We start from the raw sequence: 24,397 nt of genomic DNA, 5'->3' as shown, positions 1-24,397 counted from the left end.
AACTCCCTAACTTGCCAAAAGACACTTAAATAATTGTTCAACATCCTTAGCTACCAGGGAAATGCAAGTCAAAATGACTGTAATATTCTGTCTTACACTTGTGAAAGTGGTTAAAATCAAAAACATAAGTGACAGCTTATGCTAGAGAGGATGTGGAGCAAGGGAACACTCATTCACTGCTGGTGGAAGTGAAAACTTGAACATCCATTTTGAAAATCAATATGGAGGTTTCTCAGAAAATTGGGAATAAATCTACCTCACGACCCAGCTATACAAATCTTGAGCATATATACTAAGGATGCTGGATGTTCAATTATACCAAAAGGACACTTGCTCAACTCTGTTCATAACATTATTCATAATGGCCAGAACCTGGAAACAACCTAGATGTCCATCAGCTGAAGAATGGGAGAAGAAAATACAGTACATTTACACAATATAGTATTACTCAGCTGTTAAAACCAATGACGTCAGTAAAATTGAAAGCAAATGGATAGAACTAGAAAAATTCACCCTGAGTAAGACAGCCCATGCCTGTAGACGTAAGTCACAAACAATGCCACACCAGTTTGGAATTATGATTAGTAGGGTGGTATTTATTTAAAGGGGGAAAAAACTTACAGATCACCGTCCCAGACAACAGCCCTCTGCACAACCAGGAAGGAAGTCTAGTCGCCTGCGGAGCAGGAAGTGAAGAAGAACCAAGAGGGGAAGTAGCTGCTTTTTTAAAGGGAGAGAGACCACGCCCCAATGGGCTGGTATCTCAGCAGCTATAGGCTGGAGGAGCAGAAGGACCTCCTTCAACACATGCCCATAAGCATAAACATGGTATTTACTCCCTAATAAGTGTATATTGGGAATAAAGTATAGGAAAACCATGCTACAATCCACAGCCCCAGAGAAGCTAGGAAAAAAAGGACCCTTAAAAAGGACACATGGATTTTCCTGGAAAGGGGAAATAGAATATATCTCCTGGGTAAACTGGGAGTGCGTGGGGGAGGGAACAATACAGACTGGATTAAAAACAGGAAAATAAATGCAACATTTTCTTAAACAAAGCATCCAATCCTATTTCCTTTCTTACTCACACATACTTAACATAATTAAGAATGCTGCTACCTTACTGCCAGAAATAGGAGTTTTGTAGCAGAAGAAAAATAACTTTCTCAATAAAACTGACTCCGACATGAATGCTTTATTGTCAAAGTATCATCATTCATTTTAGATTTCGATCACAATATAAAGAGAATTTTTCCAGTTGCCTCTCCTATAAATTATCAGTAGGCCCTGCATTTTTTTGAACTAACATGTTCTAACTTTTTTTTTGACAACGAACATTCCTGCAGCAGTACAAGGGATATTTAAATAGATGAATTTCATAAATAAAGAATTTAGGAAAATGTAGTGGAGAAACATTACGTATATACTTGAAGTAACTATATACTGTATTTTAGGAAAGACCAGAAACTATAGTAACAAATTTTATAAATGAGTTAGTACAACATTAAGTCTAACTTGACCTGATATGTGAATGTTAAAGAAAAAAATTAATATTGCATTTACATTTTACTTATTACTTTTGTCAAGATAAATCTAAAAATAATAATTTTTCTGGCTTCACTTAATTCTTTCAAATATTATAGTTCATTAATATTGTTTCTGATTTGTATCATCTACCAGAGCATGAGATACTTAAATAGAAATAAGTATTACTTACAGCCATACACATGACTACCGATACTTCTGTACTTCACTGTGAATTGCTCATTCACCCGAGTGTTTACCTGTGTCAGAGTGTTCAACATTATCATATTTAATTGACTAGTGCAACAAGATAATATCCCAGGGCACACATTATCCAGTGAAATCATTCAATGCATTAGGCTCATGATAAATAAGGTAACAGTTAAATGTGGCACAAGGGAGTTAGAGGAAATCACACAAGGGTAGGAAAGAATGGGAGATAAGCAAAATTGAGATGAAAGAAAAAATAGGCAAAGAAAAGAAAGGTGAGTGGATATCTGGGAAACAATTTCTGAATTTTATACCACCAGCCTTTTGGGGTTTTGGGGGGAATAAACTTTATTCTTTGATTTTTACATAGTATGTGTTATTTTACTTTTTATAGTACATATAAATTCTTCCCATGCTTCTAATTTATATTTTTGACAAATATGCAGAAAGCTTTCATTAAGTGAATGTCTTTAAGTCTCTTCTGCCAGAACTGGATTTAGTAAAATTAATGAGAATTATTTGGAGTGGGGATTCCAAGTTAGCCTAATGATTTATTAGTCTCCAAAGATCTCTGTAGATGGTAATCTTGGTGCGGAATTTTAAAACATGTGGCCCTCTAGGTCAGGTACAGACCCGTGTAGGCCCTGTGATTGCTACTTTGTTTGCATGAGTTATTATGAGCTTTACTCAGTTGATTTAGTGGGACTGGTTCTCCTGATGTCCGTCATTCCCTTTGGGTCCCACACTCTTTCTGACTCCTCTACTGTGGGGTTCCCTGAGTTCTGAGTGGAGGGATGTGATGGAGGTATCTAATCTTATTTGGAGTTGTGTATTCCAAGCTCTCTCTCTCTCTCTCTCTCTCTCTCTCTCTGTCTCTCTGTCTCTCTCTCTGTCTCTCTGTCTCTCTCTCTGTCTCTCTGTCTCTCTGTCTCTCTCTCTCTCTCTCTCTCTCTCTCTCTGTGTGTGTGTGTGTGTGTGTGTGTGTGTGTGTGTAATGTCTAGTTGCAGGTCTCTGTATTTGCTCCCATCTGCTGTAAGAGGAACTTTCTCTGATGATGCCTGAGCTATGGATCTATAAGTATAACAGAATGTTATTAGATGTCATTTTATTGTGTTTCTTTTTTTTTTCTTTTTTGATCAATAGCATTTGGTTTTACTCTAGGCCTCTAGGCTCTCTTGTCTCTCGTTCTTGGCTACCCAAGCAGTGTCAGCTAATCCATCAAGCAGAATAGGCCCTAATTTACTCCACCTTGTTGGTTATTCCCACAATCTTTGTGCCGCCATTGCCCTAAAATGTCTTACAGATAGGATAAATAGCAGTTTAATTTGGAGTGGGAGTTGGATTGGGGACAAATGGTAGATAAAAGGTTTTGTGGTTGGGTTGGTGTTTATGTTTCTCTTTTGTTAGTCTGAAAGTTACCAAAGCCACAAGAACATGAGGTGAATTTTCTCCATAGGCACCAGCTCATTTTACATTCAGTGCCTTGTATGGGTGTTGTCTTTGTTAATGGTGCCTTGCTGTCAGTTTGTGAACAGCAAACCATAATTGTCTTGCCAATAGCCTGGGTTGCTTGGACATTTCCATTGAACCTCTTTGGGTAACAACTCAATGGGATGTAACCTAGTCCTGGTACTAGAATCTTCCAGTTGGTAACAAAATATGGCCAGTTGGACTCTTTCTTCCTCGCCTTTTGCAGGCTTCATTAAGATTACCTCCATATATTTTAGGACATTTCTACTTCAGTAGATTATCTTACCACCACCCCGAATTCCCCTTGATTCTGTTTCTTCTCAACACTTCTTCCTTCAACTTCATCTCCCTTCTACTCCCTCTCTAGCTGGTTCTCACAACCCTGCCCCATTTTCCCAGCCAAGTTCATTCATAAATATCTATTCTGTTTTCCCTTCCTAAGGGGATCTGTCTGTTTTCTCCTAGTGCCTTCCTTTCTGAGTTTTCTGATTTAAGCTTGGTTATCATTTATTTAATGGCTAATATCCATATTATGTGACTATACACCTTATTTATTTTCTGGGTCTGGGTAACTCACTCAAGATTTTTTTTTTCTAATTCCATCCATTTGCCTGCAAATTTCATCATGTCTTCTTAATTTTTTAAATTAATATTTTACTTCTATTGGTTCTTTGTGGCAATCAGATTTATTTCACTGTATCCTCTCATCTGCCCTCTATCCTAGCAATCTCTCCTCCACCAAATCAAAACCAGATTTAAAAGAAAATCTCATAACCAATCAAAATAAAGAAACAGAACAAAAACAAAAAAATAAGAATCTTGTTGTGGAAGCTGTGGTGTGGCCGTGAGTCACACAGATTACCCTTTAATCCATTCATCTTTACTTGCAAGTGTTCATTGCCATGAGTCATTGGTTTCGCTCAAGGCCTGGTTCCTGCAATGCCACTGATAATGGACTCCCACTGAGGCTCCGCTTAGATATCTTGTAGCTGTCCTGTGTTGTGGAATCCTTGCTGTTTTAGGACTGTAGTTTCATCCCCTTTCACAAGCTCCAGCAGTTCATAGATTCAGTTGATGCTGGAGTTAGCCAACTCATAGCTCTGGTTGGTCAACTCGCTAGATTTCCCTCATTGTCACTACCCAGGCAAGCTCTCCAGCTCTGCCTCAGCTAGCTCACCCAGTGCAGCCTACAGCAGGAACCGGGCCAGTTCTCCTGCTTTTGGACCTTCAGATCTCATCCACCTCACTTGTATCACCAGGGCCAGTGCCACTGCTTTGTCCAGGCAAGGTGCCGGGCCCTCTCTCCCAATTGCTATAGGGAGTGTCCAAGGGGTGTCAGCTCTCCTTCTCTCATGCCCTCTGAGATGGCTCATCTGTCCCCTTCCCACAACAGAATCGACTCTAGTGTGCTGCCCAGGAATGGTTCAGGGCCCATTCTTCTGTGTGCAGCTGGTGAGGGGCAGAGTTAATTCTCTCACTATTTTGACCCTGGAGCCAGCTCTCTCACCTGCCACAGGTAACAAGGGCTTGTAGAAGGATCTGCGGAAGCTACGGGCCTCTTCCTGCCACCCGGCCTCCGGCCACTGGCTAGCTTTACCCAAAATAATTACACAGAAATTGTATTCTTTTAAACACTGCCTGGCCAGTTAGTTCTAGCCTCTTATTGGCTCATTCTCACATCTTGATTAATCCATTTCTAATAATCTGAGTAGCTCCACGAGGTGGTGGCTTACCGGGAAAGATTCTAGCCTACATCCATCTCGGGTAGAAGAATCATGGCATCTGCCTGAATCTGCTTCTTTCTCCCAGCATTCTGTTCTGTCTACTCTGCCTATCTAAGCTGCTGTCCTTTCAAAGGGCCAGGGCAGTTTCTTTAATAACCAATGAAAGTAACACATAGACAGATGACCCTCCTCCATCAAGGGCTAGAATTATCTCACTCATGTCCCCACATTACAGACAAGGCAGGTGCAGGGTTAGCTCTGTTGCTCTCATGCCCACAAGGCTGGCTCACCTATGTCCCAGTCAACAGGGTCAGCTCTAGTTAATGTGCTGCCCAGAGACTACTTTCTCATGCACGGCAGCCAGTGAGCATTAGGGCTAACTCTACCACTCTTGTGACTCCATGGTCAGCTCTCTCACCTTTTGCAGGTGGTAATGGGTAATGGGGAAGGATATCTACCACTACATATTAGACAATATGCCCTGCTTTTATGCCCTCTGGGTTGGCTTATCTGCATCCTCTCCACAGGGTTCGCTATAGTGTGCATCCTAGGTGAGGTGCACATCTATGGTGAAGGGTGGGGCCATCTTTGCCAAGTATGGGGGCAAGTTCTCCCCTGAGGGGTAGGCCCAGCTTACCTGCTTCATGGTTCAAGGTAGCAGAACAGACCCCAGTCACTCAAATGGCCTTTAGTGACATCAGGAGCCCTGGCATCAACTCAGATTCTGGCTACTGTAGGGTGTCTAGATGACACCATGGTCCCAGATGATAGCACAGGCCACTCATATCAGGATGTCCCTGGCAACAGCATAGCCCTTGGACACCCTCATGACCACAGATGCCAGCCCAGACCACAAATCCCTTCATGAAACCCAGTGGTGACCAGTCACAGACATCAACACAGGCTCCCTTGGATGCTCCAGAGTCCCAGATCAAGATCTGACCCTCGGTCATAGCCAAGGCCCAGATTTCTCCCTGGACTTGGGTGGCCAGCTAGTATTCACATCAGCTCTATCTTCACCACCCTCCCCTCTTCAGATCTGCCCCTCTCCCCAATCTGGAAACCATTGTGATTTCTCCACTCTTCCAACTCCCCACTTCATACTTTCACCACAATGGTGCCCAACATCCCAGCAACAGGAATCTTGGTTGGCTCACAGTTGGCACTTGGTGAGTACTGCCCGCCCAGCCACAAGGGATGATGTGGTGCAGTTGCCTTTCCTCTCTCCTGTGCCCAAGTCTACAGACCTTGGGCAGTACTTGGTATGATGGCCTCTGGAATGGGAGGATCCTGGTTGATTGTGACCCCCCTGGACCCAAAAGTCTGAAGTGTGCTGCCATCTGGTGTGTTCATCAATGATTCCTCATACTATATTTTAATAACAGAGTATTACTCAATTATGTAAGAGTACCATAGAATTATCTATTCCTTTGTTAACTGATATCTAGGCTGTTTTCAATTTCTGGATACAGCAATGAACATTGGTGAGCAAGTGCCCTTGTGGTAGAATTAAGTGCCCTTTGGTTATATATCCAAGAGCGGTATAACTGGATTTTGAGATGTATCTATTAACATATTTCTAAGAAAACACCATACTGATTTCCACAGTGACTGTACAAATTTGCATTCCTACCAGCAACGGAGGAGTATTCCCTTGTTCCACATTGATGGCACCAACTTTTAAACCTCATTTTTTCTCAAGGCTCTGAAAGCCAACTTGAAGAAATTGAGAGAGTTGTAAAGCGTGTCGAGTGATGGTTGTGCACACCTTTAATCCCAGCACTCTGGAGGCAGAGGCAGGCATATCTCTGTGAGTTTGAAGCTAGCCTGGTCTACAAGAGCTAGTTCCAGGACAGTTAGGACTGTTACACGAAAGAAACCCTGTCTCGAAAAAAACAAGAAAACACACACACACATACACACCACACACATAAACACATTGTGTGCCTTCTTGTCCAGTAAAGCAGTGGAATATTTAAATCCAGATATAAGTTTCAAAGTAACATAGACATTAGTAGCAATATATTGCTCTCTTTTAGAGAGGTTTTATAATTTATTTTGAAAAAAAAAATGATTCCTTTTCTATTGCTAAGATTAACCAGGTATCACAATCGATGTGTGTACCCTCAACACTTGAAAGGTCTGTGGCAGAAAAATTGTGAAATACAGATCAGCATAAGATAAACACAGAGGACCCACTGGGACCAGAGCGGCAGCAGAGGACACAGGCTGCTGGCGGCGGGAACCGTCCCAGCAGCAGAAGCAGGCTGCAGGGACCGCGCACAACACCAAGAACAGATTGCCCCACTACAATTAAACCAAAGAGGTAGGCCTTCGGTTGGGGAGGTCCCTGGCAAAGGAGGAGCCGGGTCCTATTCCTGAAAACCTTTCTGAGGGGTGAGAGGGATCTTGGCCCCCGGCAGGAACCAGGAAACAGAGCAAGGGCATTTTGTAAGAGGAGCCCCTGGCCAGCAGGGGAACCTGAACCAGTTTTAAAAGACCTCTTAGATAGCATCGATAGGAGGAGATGGGCAGGCGCCAAGGAAAGAATTCACCCAATAATCTGAAAAACAACATGAAAACACCAGAACCCAACGATCTTACAACAGAAGGTCTCCAACACCATAACACAGAAGAAGTGGAAAATATTGACTTTATGAAAGCTGTAGAGTCCCTTAAACAACATGTGAAAAATGCCCTTATAGAAATGGATGAGAAGTATAACCAAAAATTTGAAGAAATGAGTAAATACGTACATAATACCCTGGGAAACCAAGAAAGAACGATCAAACAGGTAATGGAAACAGTTCAAGAATTGAAAACTGAAATGGAAGCAAGGAAGAAAACACAAACTGAGGACCAGCTGGATATGGAAAATCTAGGTCAACGAGCAGAGCCTACAGAAACAAGCATAATCAATAGAATACAAGAAATAGAAGAAAGAATCTCAGATTCTGAGGACACCATAGAGAAAATAAACGCTCTAACCAAAGAAAACTGCAAAGCCAACAAATTCTCATCACAAAACATTCAGGAAATATGGGACACAATAAAAAGACCAAATCTAAGAATAATAGGAATAGAAGAAGGAGAAGAGTCACAGCTCAAAGGCCCAGAAAATATTTTGAACAAAATTATGGAAGAAAACTTTTCCAACATAAAGAAAGATATTCCTTTGAATATTCAAGAAGCATACAGAACACCAAACAGACTGGATCAAAGGAAAATATCCCCTCGCCATATAATAATCAAAACACAAAATATACAGGTTAAAGAAAGAATACTAAGAGCTGCAAAGGAAAAAGGCCAAGTAACTTATAAAGGTAAACCAATCAGACTTACACCTGATTTCTCTATGGAAACAATGAAAGCCAGAAGGTCCTGGATAGAAGTACTGCAGAAACTAAGAGACCATGGATGCAAGCCCAGACTACTATACCCAGCCAAGCTTTCGTTCACTATAAATGGAGAAATCAAGACATTCCAGGATAAAAACAAATTTAAACAATACGTAGCCATGAATCCAGCCCTACAGAAAGTAATAGAAGGAAAATCGCAACCCAAGGAATCCAACATTGCCAACACTGCTTACAATAACTCAGGCATCTAGCGACCCTTCACTAGCACAACTCAAAGAAGGGAGACACACAAATTCTACTTCCAAAAACAATAAGAATATCTGGCGTAAACAACCACTGGTCATTAATATCACTTAATATTAATGGTCTCAATTCACCTATAAATAGGCACAGGCTAAGAGATTGGATACGAAAACAGGATCCAACATTCTGCTGTTTGCAAGAAACACATCTCAACCTCAAAGACAGGCATCTACTCAGAGTAAAGGGCTGGGAAAAGATCTTTCAAGCAAATGGTCCTAAGAAAAAAGCAGGTGTGGCCATATTAATTTCTAACAAAACTGACTTCAAACTAAAATCAATCAGAAGAGATCGAGATGGACACTTTATACTCATAACAGGAACAATTTGTCAGGATGAAGTCTCAATCCTGAATATTTATGCCCCTAATATAAAAGCACCCACGTATGTAAAAGAAATATTACTAAAACTCAAGGCAGACATCAAACCACACACACTAGTAGTAGGAGACTTCAATACACCTCTCTCAGCAATGGACAGGTCAATCAGACAGAAACCTAATAGAGAAGTAAGAAAACTACTGGAGGTAATGAAGCAAATGGACTTAACAGACATCTATAGAACATTCCACCCAAATAGGAAAGAATATACCTTCTTCTCTGCAGCCCATGGAACCTTCTCGAAAATTGACCACATACTCGGAAACAAAGGAAACCTCCACAGATACAAAAAAATTTCAGTGTCCACCTGTGTCTTATCAGATCACCACGGATTAAAGTTAGAATTCAACAACAATCCTACCTCCAGAAAGCCGACAAACTCATGGAAACTGAACAGTCAACTACTGAACCACACCTGGGTCAAGGAAGAAATCAAGAAAGAAATTAAAGTCTTCCTTGAATTTAATGAAAATAAAGGGACAACATACTCAAACCTATGGGACACTATGAAAGCAGTGCTAAGAGGAAAGTTCATAGCACTAAGTGCCCACTTAAAGAAAACAGAGAAAGCATACATCGGAGACTTAACAGCACACCTGAAAGCTTTAGAAAAAAAAGAAGCAGATGCGCCCAGGAGGAGTAGAAGACTGGAAATAATCAAACTGAGGGCGGAAATCAACAAAATAGAAACGCAGAAAACAGTCCAAAGAATCAATGAAACAAAAAGTTGGTTCTTGGAGAAAACCAACAAGATCGACAAACCCCTATCCAAACTAATTAAACGACAGAGAGAGAACACGCAAATAAATAAGATCAGAAATGAAAAGGGGGACATAACCACAGACACAGAGGAAATTCAGAGACTCATTAGATCTTACTACAAAAGCCTGTATGCCACAAAACTAGAAAATGCAAAAGAAATGGACATTTTTTTAGATAAGTAAAAGTATATGCTCTACAATGTTCATAGAAGCATTGTTTGTGATAGCCAGAACCTGGAAACAACCTAGATGCCCTTCAATGGAAGAATGGATGAAGAAAGTATGGAATTTATACATATTAGAGTACTACTCAGCAATAAAAAACAAGGACTTCATGAATTTTGCATACAAATGGATGGAAATAGAAAACACTATCCTGAGTGAGGTAAGCCAGACCCAAAAAGAGGAACATGGGATGTACTCACTCATATTTGGTTTCTAGCCATAATCCAAGGACATTGAGCTTATAATTAGTGATCCTAGAGAAGCTAAATAAGGAGAACCCAAAGAAAAACATATAGGCATCCTCCTGAATATTAACCTTCAGCAAGCGATGAAAGGAGACAGAGACAGAGACCCAAAGTGGAGCACAGGACTGAAATCTCAAGGTCCAAATCAGGAGCAGGAGAGAGAGCACGAGCATGGAACTCAGGACCGCGAGGGGTGCACCCACACACTGAGACAATGGGGATGTTCTATTGGGAACTCAGCAAGGCCAGCTGGCCTGGGTCTGGAAAAGCCTGGGATAAAACCGGACTCTCTGAACATAGCGGACAATGAGGACTACTGAGAACTCAAGAACAATGCCAATGGGTTTCTGATTCTACTGCATGCACTGGCTTTGTGGGAGCCTAGGCAGTTTGGATGCTCAACTTACTAGACCTGGATGGAGGTGGGGGTTCCTTGGACTTCCCACAGGACAGGGAACCCTGATTGCTTTTCGGGCTGGGGGGAGATTTAATTGGGGGAGGGGGAGGGAAATGGGAGGCGGTGGTGGGGAAGAGACAGAAATCTTTAATAAATAAATAAATTAATAAAAAAAATTTAAAAAAAGAAAACAGATTGATTCTGAGAAGACTTAAAAACAAAAAAAAAATAAAGTGAATGCATACCATATGAAACTATTACTTCCTTAAATCTAACATTTCTACAAGACTCCATTCAGCTCTTGAACAGCCTTAGGGATGGATACCTGTCATTTGGCAGTTTCTGTAAAGTGACTGGATAAATGGTTGTTTGAAAACTTGGGTTGTTCCTCGCTAACCTTACAATGTAATGCTGAGATTGGTTCTCCTTTAAATTTCTCTGTCTGGATGTGAATATCTTTATGACCTGTTTTCATAAGTTTTTCTGACACTTGTATCTTGGTGCTCATACAAACCAACATTTTAGGAATAAAATAAGAATAAAAAAAAAGATAAACAGAGAAACAATATCTCAGGAAACAAAGAAGAGCAGATAGCAATTGCTCGGACTTATAGTTAATAGCCCTTGTGGGTCTTGCAGAGGACCAGGGTTTTCTTCCTGGAATCTACTTGCCAGCTCACAAGCATTTGTGATTCAAGTTGTTGGGGATCTAATATTCTGTTACGACTTACACGGGCATCAGGCACACACATACTATACATTAAACAAGCAAACAAAATACTCATACATAAAATGAAATAAATACATCTTAAAACATTAAAAGGGAAAGGGGAGAGGAGTGGGGGAAGGGGGAGAGGAGTGGGGGAAGGGGGAGAGGAGTGGGGGAAGGGGGAGAAGAGTGAGGGAAGGAGGAGAGGAGTAGGTGGAGGGGAAGGGAAATGGGAGATGGGGAGGAGGCAGAAATTTTTTCAATAAAACAAAATAAAGGCCAAATATATTCTCAGCTATTCTGAGCATTTTATATTTATTGTTCAAGAATAAGAGCCTAGCATTATCAGATTTGTTAATTTTATTGGACTTTACATCATAATAACAGTTCCTACATCTGACTCCTGGAATCAACTCAAATTCTCCTTCTAATTCATCTCCTAAAAGCCAGGCAGTTTAAGATTAGTGCAGACTGAGAAATCTCCTGGACTTGATATAACTAGAGGCACATTTCATCCTTTTCAGTGGTTAAAGGCATATCTCGGGTACATTTTTAACTTCATGTGCTTGAACTTAACTTCCCAGAAATGGTAAACAAGGGATGATGACAATGCTTTATGAGAGGGATTTCTTTTTGGATCAAAATGGAGAATAATGCTAATTGACAAGAAGGCAAAGAGGTATTCTGCATAAAATATATAGCAGGATATGTGATATATGAGCTTTTGCTATTCCCATTTTCAAATGTTAAACACTAATTCGGCTACTCCTGTATGAAGAGCTACAGTCAAGTCAATAGCTGCTGAGAGAAGCAGATCAGTGTTCTACAGGGATGAGTCACGTGACAGGCGATCTAAACCCAAGGGGTCAGTACTAAATATATACACAATTACACGTGAGTAACACTAAATGGGAATGGTAGAATATATATGGTAATTCATATAATATGTACATGTATGCATGCATGTGAGTCTATATATCTATATACATACAAGCACATATTATGGTGTGTGTGTGTGTGTGTGTGTGTGTGTGTGTGTGTGTGTGTGTGATGTAAAATCATAACTAAGGAAGAGCTTATGGATTTGATAAGGAGTGAGGAGACCAGAAAAGTTGAATGAAGGAGAGGAAGGGGTGAAAATAATGAATACTTAAATAAAAAATTCTTAAAAAAATTATAAAAAATTTGTGATTTAATTTTTAAATAAAAATCTCTTCAGAATAGAAAAATAAGACAAGGAACAATAATACAAAGAAACCCTTTGCTATTTAACTAATTCCAGTGCGGTGTGCAACTCTACTTCAGACAATCTATGGAATTTACCTTAAACTTAGGAGAATTTTTTTTTCATTACAGCTATATAATACTACATAAATGTGCATGGCTTTAAAAAACTCCTAAATACTTTTAGATATTATATAAAATAGCTTATAATTATGGAAATAACCATTATTACTGGATGGTCTGTCTGAGCGATTTTTAAAATGTATTGATAAAATGTATCAAATAATATTCTTATAATTGTGTCCAGAAGCTTAAACCTAGACAAAATCAACAAGAGTCATGTTTAAGCTTATTATTTATATGGAATTTAAATACGATGTTACTTTTTTTTTTTTTTAGCATTTCAGCACTAACATAAATGTTAATTTTTGAACCAAACAACAAGTGTGTAGTATTTCTTAAAGGGCATGTAAATTTGCATAATCATTACAATCAGATGATAATCTTAACAGTTGAAAACTGTGAGGCTAAAAGATGTGGTACAGACCTGAAACACTGTGGCTACAGCTTTCGATAAAGTCTTGGAAGTAAGACATTTGCTCCAAAGGGTTTAAGATCACATCACACAATAGATGCTCCATTTCCTTTGAATCTGTGCTCCTGTTTTTAGTACATGTCATCGGAAGTGGTTTTGCTGCAATCTAAAACAATCAAGAAAATACTTGATGTTACAATGTGTAGTTTGCCACACAAAATTATTTATTGAGGCATTAAAGCAGCCTACCCTCAATGTATTGGAAGTTTAACTATAGTGAACAGAGCAGTCTTGGTGAGTTTTTCTGTGATTGTATCTCATATATAAATATATCTAATCGATTTGAACTCACAGTTCACTAAAACATTATTTATTAAGCAACCTCTGACAACTTATTTAGGTTGAAGTAATATTATACCAACTTTTTATAAAGTGCATAAGCAGAATGGAACTTCTAACTTAAAATATAAATGAAGTCAGTAGAACTCACACCTTTTAATATATATGAAACACATGATCATGACTCACATTGAACAGGATGTTACGAATATAAATATATAACTTGCAGGAAGTATCTAAGATTACACAAGTAGTGGTATGGCAGATTCTTAAAATAATTTACAGCATTATGCTACTTAAGAGGTCCTTGAGGATTTCAATAAAACAAAAACTTTATTTGAGAAAAGGAAGAATGTTCGGTTAATCAGAGTCATTGTTAAAAAGTTTAACATATGGCTGAGGAGAGTCATGCATGGATAGCACTGGGGTTAGGACAGCTTGACCATGGACACGTTGTTTGAGATAGCTCAAGATCACCTTGCATTAGGAGATAACAGGAGGCACCTTGTATTTTGAATATTGTCTACATTGCTCTTGTACAAGGTACTCCATTACCCATCGGAGAACACTCCTTTATTTGGGGCATGTGAGAAAGATTCATGGTATCTGAGAGCTGGAAGGAAACCTGAGATGAGTAGAGAGAGAGAGAGAGAGAGAGAAAGAGAGAGAGAGAGAGAGAGAGAGAGAGAGAGAGAGAGAGAGAGAGAGACGCAGAGAGAAAGAGTCTCTTCTGTTAATTTGAAAATGATTCATATCACCTTCCTATTATTTTGTCTACCAGATCAAGCCAACTAGTTAATAAGCAACCTGTAGAAAGCCTGTCAAATCTGGCCTCTTAGGTGTGCTACTGTGCTGTTGAAACCCTTATCCTTAGAGAGTGACTTTTTGTGAATACAATTTGTCCCACAACTTTAGAACTAAAAGATTCTGTTTCATTTAGCTCCTAAATTCTGTTGATACAAAAATAAAATTTCATTATTGAATATCTCAAATGCATAATTTTAAATGGGAATTTTTTGTTTAAACAACTTTTGATAGAATGTGGTCCCTAAGGAATTAGAGCTCTAAATATGGTAGCCTTCACTGATCTATAATTATTATTTTTCTAATTATTGTTACAGAATCTAAAAATTAAAACAGGTAAAATTTTATGGGATTTATAAGCATAAAAAGTAATAAAATTTGTAATAACTCATTAGCTACTCATGCAATATTCTGTTATGAAATTTAAGTTTTGGACGGCAGGACTACATCCTCTGAGTGACAGTCTGTATTTGTATTGATAGGAAACACTCTTGCAACCTGATGAACATAAAGTTAATTTCCAATACAAATGGTGATTTTCAACATGTGTGTACTTATCGATATGTGAAATGTATATTTATGATTTCTTATTTGTTTTTCCCTTGTATTATGAACCTTGCCTTTAGGACCAATGTATTTATGCATTGACATTTACATAGTTGACACTTAGTTCTATTCCAACTGTCAGGAAACCTCATCCTGTCTCTCTGTACAACACACAACAGTCTCTGTATGTCCAGGCTTGGATCACATCCAACTTTTTTTTAACAAAATGTGGATGAGACTAAATTACTCGTAGGATCACCTTAACACCAATCTTTACATTTTTCTATTTCTTCCACCTAACATCAAGTATATCCTTTATAATGCCCCAAGGCTCAAAACACTGAACTGACTTTGAATTCTGAGCTTTGATTTTGATGTCCATATTAATCAGGATGCTAAGTCATCTTACTATCATCCTAGCAGACTTCCTAGAACATAGCTCCCTGACTCTCCAAGGAACAGAAGCATTCTTAGCTGTGCTTCCTTGTTTCTTGCTAGGATTACGGTAATTCGTTATATTCTAGCCTACCTGTCATCTTTATTCTTAGCTGCCTACACGAGAAGATTTGGCTAATATGTGAAGAGACAGAAAAACTAGAATATCTGATCATATTAGTTCAGCACAGACACAGTTCCGTTCACCTCTGTGAAAGCAGTAGATTGTGTTAAAGCCTTTATTCCCTATAAACATGATCAGCTCTTGAGCTACCGTCAAGTGATCTTTTCTCCCTAATTGCTGTTTTTCTTTAGGAAAAAATGGCAAGCAGTGAAACATTAGTTTTTCAAAGGCAAAGTAAATTCATAAAAACACATAATTGTTATGATCCTTAAAGGTTGAACAATTAACATTTTACAAATTGATGCCCAATTTGTGAACTTGGAAGAAGGCTTATTATACAAAAAGAAAGTTGTTTAAAAATCACACACTATTTTGTAATGCAAATAACTACTCTTGTGTTTATTTAATATGAGCACTAGCAGCAGAATATTAGGGCTAATAAGGCAAAGCACACCTGCAATGTGCTATTAAAGAAAGAAAAGAAAAGAACACTTTCTTGAGTCTAGATTCTGAGCTCCGCTGATTCACTTAGTAGCTGCCAATACAGGAAGAGATTAAACCGTTTACTCAATGAAATTGATTAAAATAAGCAATAAAATCCCCCTTCTACTTTGTCTTATGGTTGATGTATTTGTACACTTACTATTCTGGGATCCATCTCGCCTTAATTTTTGTTTAATGTTGTGTCATATTTAGGTTGTTTACTCTGACAGACAAGTTCTCATGTAGCCCAGACTGCCCTTGAATTGCTATGTAATAAAGCCTGGCCTTGAACCTTCTCACACCTGGTGCTAGGATGTAGTAATAAGGAGCGGCGGTGGGACTGCGTCCCCAACACCCCAGCCGCCTGCTCGGCTAGCTTTTGCCCCGAAATAACAACACACAAACTGTATTCATTTAATCACTGCTTGGCCATTCTGCTCTAGCCCTTACTGGCTAATTCTGATATCCCGATCAACCCATCTCTAATAATCTGTGAGCACCGGTCTTACCGGGAAGATTCTAGGTCGGAGCTTTATCGCATGTGTCTGCCCGGGAGCGGGGCATGGCGTCTCTCTGAAGGCGTCTGCTCCCGAGAGGAGAGCTGTCGAGTCTGAGCTCACTTCCTCTTCCTCCCAGCGTTCTGTTCTTTCTACTCCTCCCACCTATCTTCTAACCAATGAGAGCCAAGCAGTTTCTTTTTATTCAACCAATGACCTTCCTCCATCACTAGGATCACAGGAATACAACACAACACACAGCCTGAATTGTTAGCTCTGAAGGCAGCTTTGATCAGCAGAAAAGTTTTATCAGTAGTCAAACACCTTTGTAAGACCCTTTCCTGAGATCAGGGAGATGAAAATGGGTTTTGACCAAGAACAAATCCTCATTGAAGAGAATCTGCCTAGTATATAGATTCACTATCTACTCTTTAGTTTCTGGAAACACACACACATACACAGCTGTAACTGTCAGTATAACATTGAAAAAGAAATCAAAAATGCATAATACTAGCTTAATTTTAATGAATAAAAGTACTAGGTAAAGATTACAGAAAAAAAGTGAACTTGAGCTCTTTTCTAGACAATAGCAGTTCATAAGAATAAGAAAACAAATAAAATCTTACAAGCTATTTATAAAAGAAGCCTTCAACTCAAACGCAAATAAAAGTACATTGCCGTACGTGAGAGAATATGCTGCCAAATAATATCAATTTTTAGATGCTAAACACTGGAAAAGCTCAGAAAAATGAAAAATGTAGATTTCATATTTTTGATAATTTTATACATGTGTATAGTGTGTTACATATTTTAATCAAATATACCTCCCAGTCCCTTCCCTTAACTCTCTCACCATTTTCCCAATACTTCCCCTCCCAATTCCTGTGTTTATTTTCAAAAGCATTTAGTTCACTTTATACTGCCAGTATTCACATGGCTTTAGAACCAATAAAACAGGGGTGGTATGTAAAGGAAGCATTGCTGAAAGAAATCTGACTCTCTTCCCAGCAGTCATCAATAATCACCTCAGCTATGGACTTCTCAAGGCCATCCCCTTTTCTTGTTTGGAGTATTTGGTTGCTTAATCTTGTATAGGTCTTATACATTAATATACATAAAATAAATAACTCTTTTAAAATAACATAGAGAAAATCTGCAAATTAAATAATAAATGACTAATGTGGCACAAATTGGTTTTAACTACATAGAATATAGTATATTAAGATATAGAAAATATTTAGGAGTTAATAAAAATAATACTTTAATGAAAGAAATCAAAGACATGAAAGACAGGAACTATGGTAGGAAGACAAAAAAGGTAAAGTCATATATGAAACCTGGTCTGATACATAACACAAAATAAATGAAAGCAAACTAAAATACACAACTTTATCATCATATTGGCAAGACCTAATAAATTACATTTGAAAGGCATTAGATCGACTAATTACATGTGAAAACTTATGGTACATCACCAATACAGCATTATAATATAAGGAAAGATGTCTTTAGAAATAGATAGCTGGATTTGTAAGTGTATATATGTACGAGAATGTGCATATCTATATGTACCCAGTGTCAATACATGAACATATATCTATACATCAGTTGCTCTCTGTGATCTATTCCTGATATAAAGAATGAAAATACAACAGAAGAAAGAATACTGAAAAACTGCAGAAAGTAGGGTCATGTGGTGGTCAATACAGACTATTAACTTGTCAGGACCAATAATTGCCCTGGAAGCAAATAGTTTGGATTGTCAATGAGACAGCTTCTATATTAGGTTAACTAAGGTAGCACAACCAACCTTAAATGTGGGCAGTACCACCCCATGGATTATGGTCCTAGGGAAGAAAGTGAGTTGAGTATTAACAACTCTCTCTGCCTTGTGACTTGATACAATGTGAATAGAAACATCATGTCTTCCTTGCCGCGATTGACTATAACCCCTGACAGGGCTTTTCAATATCATTTCTAGAATAGTGTATTGGCAGGGTATAGAACAACAGAAAGGTAATCAAAATAACATGACTGAATTAAAAGCTTAGTTTCGGAACTATTTTCAGACTGCTCACATGAAAGAACAAGCAAAGGAAATAAAAGACCAATTTCTGTTCTATCGCAACTTATTACTTCCATAAGATGCACCTGAAATATTTAAAATAGGAAAACAAATCTTTCCACGTGAAGCCTAAACATTAATTCATGTTGTCAAGAACCCACATCTTAAAGGACTTAATAAAATTGCCTTCTTGACAATCTGGTATTTCTGAAACTAATATAGGTACAATTATCTTCTTTATTAATTATATATGCTTTTTCTAATTGTGTTTTTTCTTGTGAAATTGGGAGTCTCTTTTAATAGTCCGGTGTATTCAGTGACAACTACGGCTCCTTCTGAAGTGAGAAATCCTCCACATCAGCCTTATTCCCATACGCATCATCTTGGCTAAAATGTCAATACAAACCTCCATTATTTACTCCTTAGCTCCATAAATTTTAAACTTAACTTCTGACCTGACAGTTACAGTTGCTGAAGTTGCATGTGACAGAAACTCAACTAAAGTAGAATTTTATAGTACAGGACATGTTTAACTGAATATGAAGTTAAAAACAGCTTTGTACTTCAGGAAAAATGAGACAGAACAGGAGCCAGCAACCCTCCTTACTTATAGTAGAGACTCTGTGTAATTTTATTTCATCCTGTGTTGTTGCTCTACACCTTACCTGGTCTACAACCAGCTCGTGATGTTCCTAATAATCCAGATGCCTCAGAGGAGTCCAACTTATACTCTTCAACTCTTCAGAATTCTTTATTGCTCACATAGACACTCTAGCAGTGATATGGCTGATACTGGTGCTACAATATAGAAAACACAGGCAGACAAGATATAGACTAAGAAAATGTAGGGCTGGATAATGCAAATAGTGATTTCATAAATGCCTACAAAGATGTTTCTGTATTTCCTTTTGGATGCAACAAAAGAAGAGTTCTTGAATTATGAGTCTTCACAAGATAAATGTTTCAATTTCTATAAATGTTATTGGTCATGGAGAGTCTCCTCATTCTTTCTCCAAAGACAATTATTTTGAACCATACCTGTTAACTCTCTCTTCCCCTGCATGTGACGAAACCTAGACAAATATGCATGAGCAGTGATGTCATAGTGTTATACTCCCTTCAAGCACCATAGCATCACTGGTAACTTCTCATTGCTGAAATATTTGCTAAGCCTTTGTTTTATCTCCTTGTCTCATGTCTGTGAACCAGTACTATGAAAAGGACAACTTCAGTGAGAAAGGGCTTATTTTGACTCCCAGTTCACAGTCCATCATTGTGGGGAAGTCAAGGCAACAGGAAACAGGTGGTCACATGGTGAGAACACTGACGTTACACTGGGCACTCTCAGCATGGTACACACTAAACACTCTCAGTATGGTACACACTGAATGTTCTCAGGAAGGTATACACTGAGGGCTTAGTTACAGATTCTGATTATAGTTGTGCGATGTGATGTGCTCATAGCCAGAGTTTTAATGCTCCTGGACCTATAATCCTATCTATTAAAAGAGCCTTAATGTATCTACTTCAGAGCATTTGAAAAATGAAACTGTGTATCTGTAATGTGACAAGAAGCATCTGTTTTTCTGCTATTGACCACCCACCCATGTTCCCCTCTCAAGGACTGTAGCATCAGTGTGGCTGTGAGGTGACAGCCACGACCACGTTAACTGTGGGCAAGCTAACCTCCATTTCACATTCAGAAACTATTCCTGCTACCTCAACAGCTGCTGAGAGTCATTTTAGCTGCACATTGATATATATTAGCACCTCAAACATTAAAAGCATCTGCAAGATTGAAGGATGGCTTTTAAATATTACACTACAATTGAAATTAAATAACTTACAAATTGGAAATTTGAAGTGATAGAAATTAGGACAAAAATTTTAGTGTAGAAATCCAAAGTGAGGATCTGCTACAATGGGAGAAGGATAAGTGAATCATTTATTTTATTGTTTTTCGAGCTCTCTGAATAATATATCTAGTATTATATTATTTTTATTTGAAAAATAAAATTTATTCATATTTGAAATAACAAGTGAAAAAAGCTATAGTTCCAAAGGGTATTCATTACAGTAACTATAATCTTGAAATAATATGTGATTATGTTTAAAAAGCTATAGGTCTGTATGATCAAAGTATAAAATTAAAGGATTCATGGTGAGTACAAGTCTGAGAAAAAACCTATTTGAAAGTGTGTTTATCAAATATATGGAATTTAAGAATATATTTTTGTATTTTAGTTGTAGTCATTTTAAATATTGCCTCAATATTTTTAAATGTTTCTAATACTTACAGTCCAAAATATATAAAGCTATTATCAATTTTAAAAGAAAAAAAAAACAAAAAAAGGGTTAGCCTTTGGCCTTGGTCTACCATCAGCCTCCAGAAGCCTGTCTTTCTAACGTCGTCCAGTTCAACCTGACTGCTGTTTCAACTTCCGCCTTCCTCCACAGCCATGACCTCGCTTTAATGAGTTTGTCTACGGGCTCATCCTAGGTCTCACTGCTTTTTTTTTTTTGAAGGACCTCCCATATTATTTCCCCATTTCTGTTTAAACAAAAAGGAAGGTTTTAACTTTACATAGTAAAATTATATATAACAAAACAGGTATTAAGCAAGAATTGCAGTTACAATATTTTATCTACTTAATCTTTTATCATAACTAAGGAAATATGTAACTATAACTATAAATTCTTCAACTCCATCAAAGACTCCAGAAGGATATAATATTACCTAAGTAAACAGGAAGTACATTGTAAGCAATGTCCAAAACTCTAGAATTGACAGAGACATCTCGCTGCCTGGACAGTCACCCAAAGTTCTTCTGTACTGTTGGGGCACCCAACTTCAGCCTACAGGCCCATAGGATCCAACAAACTTTTTTACAAAGCAGGAAATTTCAACGGCAGTTCCACCTATATTGGCAGTCTGTCAGTAATTTTATTCTGTATCCTGAAGAATGTCTCACAGACTCTTTCATGAAGCAGGAATGCCTTTAGGCAAGTTCATCAGTCCTTTCTCTGTGGGTCCTTCATGTCCAGTTAAGCAGTCCAGGCAGGAGCAGTTTCTTGCCCAAATGGCTAGCAAACTCCATAAGGAGCTTCTTCGATGCCCATCTTCTTCTTGAAGTAGATTGGTGCTGCCAGGAGCAGATGAGTCTCACTGTCATGAAAAGTCCTAAGTTCTTAAACATTTTAAATGCCATATTCTGAAGGTGTCTGAAAGATTTGAAGAATACCTATCTAACTGAAATATATCTAGAAAATTTAACATGACTACAATTTTGACTATTATAGATGGCTATCTATTAACCTATATTTTAAATTATACATTACATATTTATGGGTCTCACTGCATTTAAGTGTAGCTGGTCTAGCAAATATTTACAGCCTGACTTTGTGCTTCTGCCTATACCTGCCGACCACACCACAGCTTCTCCTTCCTTCTTGACCCCGCCCCAGGCATGTTCTGCAGGGAAGTGACCTGGCAACCCATTTCAGCATGCTTGACTACAAGTTGTCTCCTTTAAAAATTATTACCATTACTTCTTACTAATATCGGACAAATCCTACATTTATCTTGTGAATAAACTAGATTACATACATTTCTTCATATCACAGTCTAAAATTGATTTTCAAAGTGTTGTTTAATATTTCGTATAAAGATCTCAAGAAACAATATTGTGGTAAACAGATTTGCTTCTTCCTGTATAAAAGCAAGCTTTCCCTCACTGTTACCCTTGTAATGCTTGCAGAAGATACGTTTATATAAGATTCATACACTGTCACGTTATTTCAAATTAAGTGATATTCCTATTTGTAAAAGTTACGGATAATGAAATGTACATCCCATGGACATTTACTAAAATATATAATACTGATAATTCCGACTTCTCCTTATTCTTTAAGGTCCCAGTCTGCCCATGTGTCCCTTGCAATGACAAAAGACCTCTCTGCATCACCGTCTCCCTTCGTCCCTTCTGGGTCAAGATAACGAAGTGCTTTCAAGAGTTTTCTGAGAATCCTTGGTCTGGGGATGCCTTCCAGCCCATATCTAAAATGCCTGTATAAAGGAGAGATGAGTGGCTTTAACTCTGAATCATCCTATTCAGTAAGGAAGTTACTATTTCTAAACAAGGCCTTAATCAATTTGAGACTACTTGAATAGTAGTATGTACTTTATCCAGTTCTGAAGACATTTCAGTCAGCTAAGGGGGAAATGAAATGAGTTGGTGTCTCAAATGATGGAAAGGAAAGTAACATAAGTTTGCATTTAAATTCTAGTCAAAGTGTACAAAATCAGAAAGCTTGATAGTGCACTGTTGCAAGTACACCAGGGGGAAGAAGGGAGATGCAGAGTCCTGGCATCCTTACACAGTTTATTTTACTAAAACCTCTGGGAAAAGGGCTATTTTCACATTTTAAGGAAAATAACAGTCATCAGCTTAAAAAAAAGCATGGAATTTTTATTTCAGGCTCTTGGAAGAAAAAAAAAAACTATGACCTTCCTAAGTACTGGAATTCTGTAGCTACATAAAAATATTTCTTGCTTTGTCATTTTTGATCACATTTTCTTGTTAATTGAAGTTTCAAATTTTTGGCTTGCCAAATCAGTTAACAAACATGAGGTGTGTAGTGGATGCTATCATAAGCTAGCAGAGGGTCGAATTTCTCTGGCAAACACACCTCAGAAGGGCTTCCTTTTTATGGAAAGAATGATCATTCCATCAGTGCCCATTGCCTACAAGTACTGTAATAAATTAACACATTATGTTTTACTAATCTCTAAAATACCTTCAAATCAGGATATTACCCTTAACAATCAAGGCCCATAGAATATGTTTAGACAAAGAGAGGTATTTGTGTTAAGGGATTAGCTCAAGTCAGTGTGGGAGATGTTATGTCATCAATAGGAGAAGTGGAAGGACAGAAATTCATATATGATTTTTGCTTTACAGCCTTCCGGCAAATATTACTTTTCCAGGGTAGTTCAGTTTTCTGTTTTTATGGCTATGAACCAACTGACAAGTCCACCATCCCCATTACCAATGTTACTTTCACTTACCTAAAGTTGTATTATTATAAATGTTAGCTACTTTTACAAACCATTGCTTTAACAGAATTGTGACAAGTTTTTTACCAAACACATGCTTACCATAGCCTATCCAAGCTGACGTGTATAATGAATTATCTCACTATCGTTTCTGCTGGCTTGCTTTGGGTCACAAAAAAGATCACTGTGGGCTATCTTATGTCAATACAGCAGAAGCTAAGACCAGTACCTTATCCCACTTAACTATTAATCAGCTAGCCCAGACAAAACAACATTTATTATCATTTTTGAGTAGTTTGAAGGCAACTTTATTTTCCATCGGAATGGCGTTTCTTTAGAAGATCTTTGTTCATACTGCTACAGAATGTAACCGAACATGCATGACTTTTCATATGTAAGTCATATGTAAGGTAAGAATTAAGAAACGAAATGACTTGCCCAGTTAGTTTTTGTGACAGAATCCCACTCTAGCTCAGTATCCTCTGTCCCTAAAAGTCTGTAAGTCTATAGCTTTCAGACTCTGGTCTTTAAAGTGGGACCTACGAGTGAAAAGATTCTATACTCGCCTTTAGCAAGCCTAAACGTTAGTGAACAGAGTTAGTCTGAAAACAATCAAACAGGCAAAACCCAAGGGTCAAATGATGGGAAACATTTATTGAAAAAACTGTTTGTAGTGATTTGCGGCGCACCATGCCCCGTCTGCGCTCTATGAGCCTCCATACCGTTCGTGAAGTGGGCAAAAGGCTCGAGATCGAAACTCACAATCGCACAGAGACAGAGACATGGGTCATCCTTGAAGCCAGAATGCCCCAAGAATACCTCTTTTATTGTGTTTAGGGGCAGCTTATACAGGCATAGCCACGCCCCAGCCAAATGCACCAGAAACCACTCCCTGCCATCAGGAACTCCTGAGGGTCTTTCAGAGTAGCTGTAGGCACTCAGACCAGGAAAAAAAACAAGTTGTTTACTAGAAATTCAGGTTCT

The 24,397-nt window shown here is 38.3% G+C and overlaps 1 long non-coding RNA gene across 1 annotated transcript in view; it reads right to left on the bottom strand.

Annotated features, from left to right (window-relative positions):
• The window catches only part of LOC142850710 (uncharacterized), a 346,625-nt gene that overhangs the window by 120,801 nt on the left and 201,427 nt on the right, over window positions 1-24,397 (bottom strand). The window contains exon 2 of the long non-coding RNA XR_012910709.1: window positions 13,077-13,230. This is a non-coding gene — a long non-coding RNA (uncharacterized LOC142850710). The remainder of the gene's footprint in view (window positions 1-13,076; window positions 13,231-24,397) is intronic.

The sequence above is a fragment of the Microtus pennsylvanicus genome, chromosome 5, assembly GCF_037038515.1.
Source record: "Microtus pennsylvanicus isolate mMicPen1 chromosome 5, mMicPen1.hap1, whole genome shotgun sequence".
Classification (NCBI taxonomy): domain Eukaryota; kingdom Metazoa; phylum Chordata; class Mammalia; order Rodentia; family Cricetidae; genus Microtus; species Microtus pennsylvanicus.
This window is presented reverse-complemented; position numbering and strand designations above follow the sequence as displayed.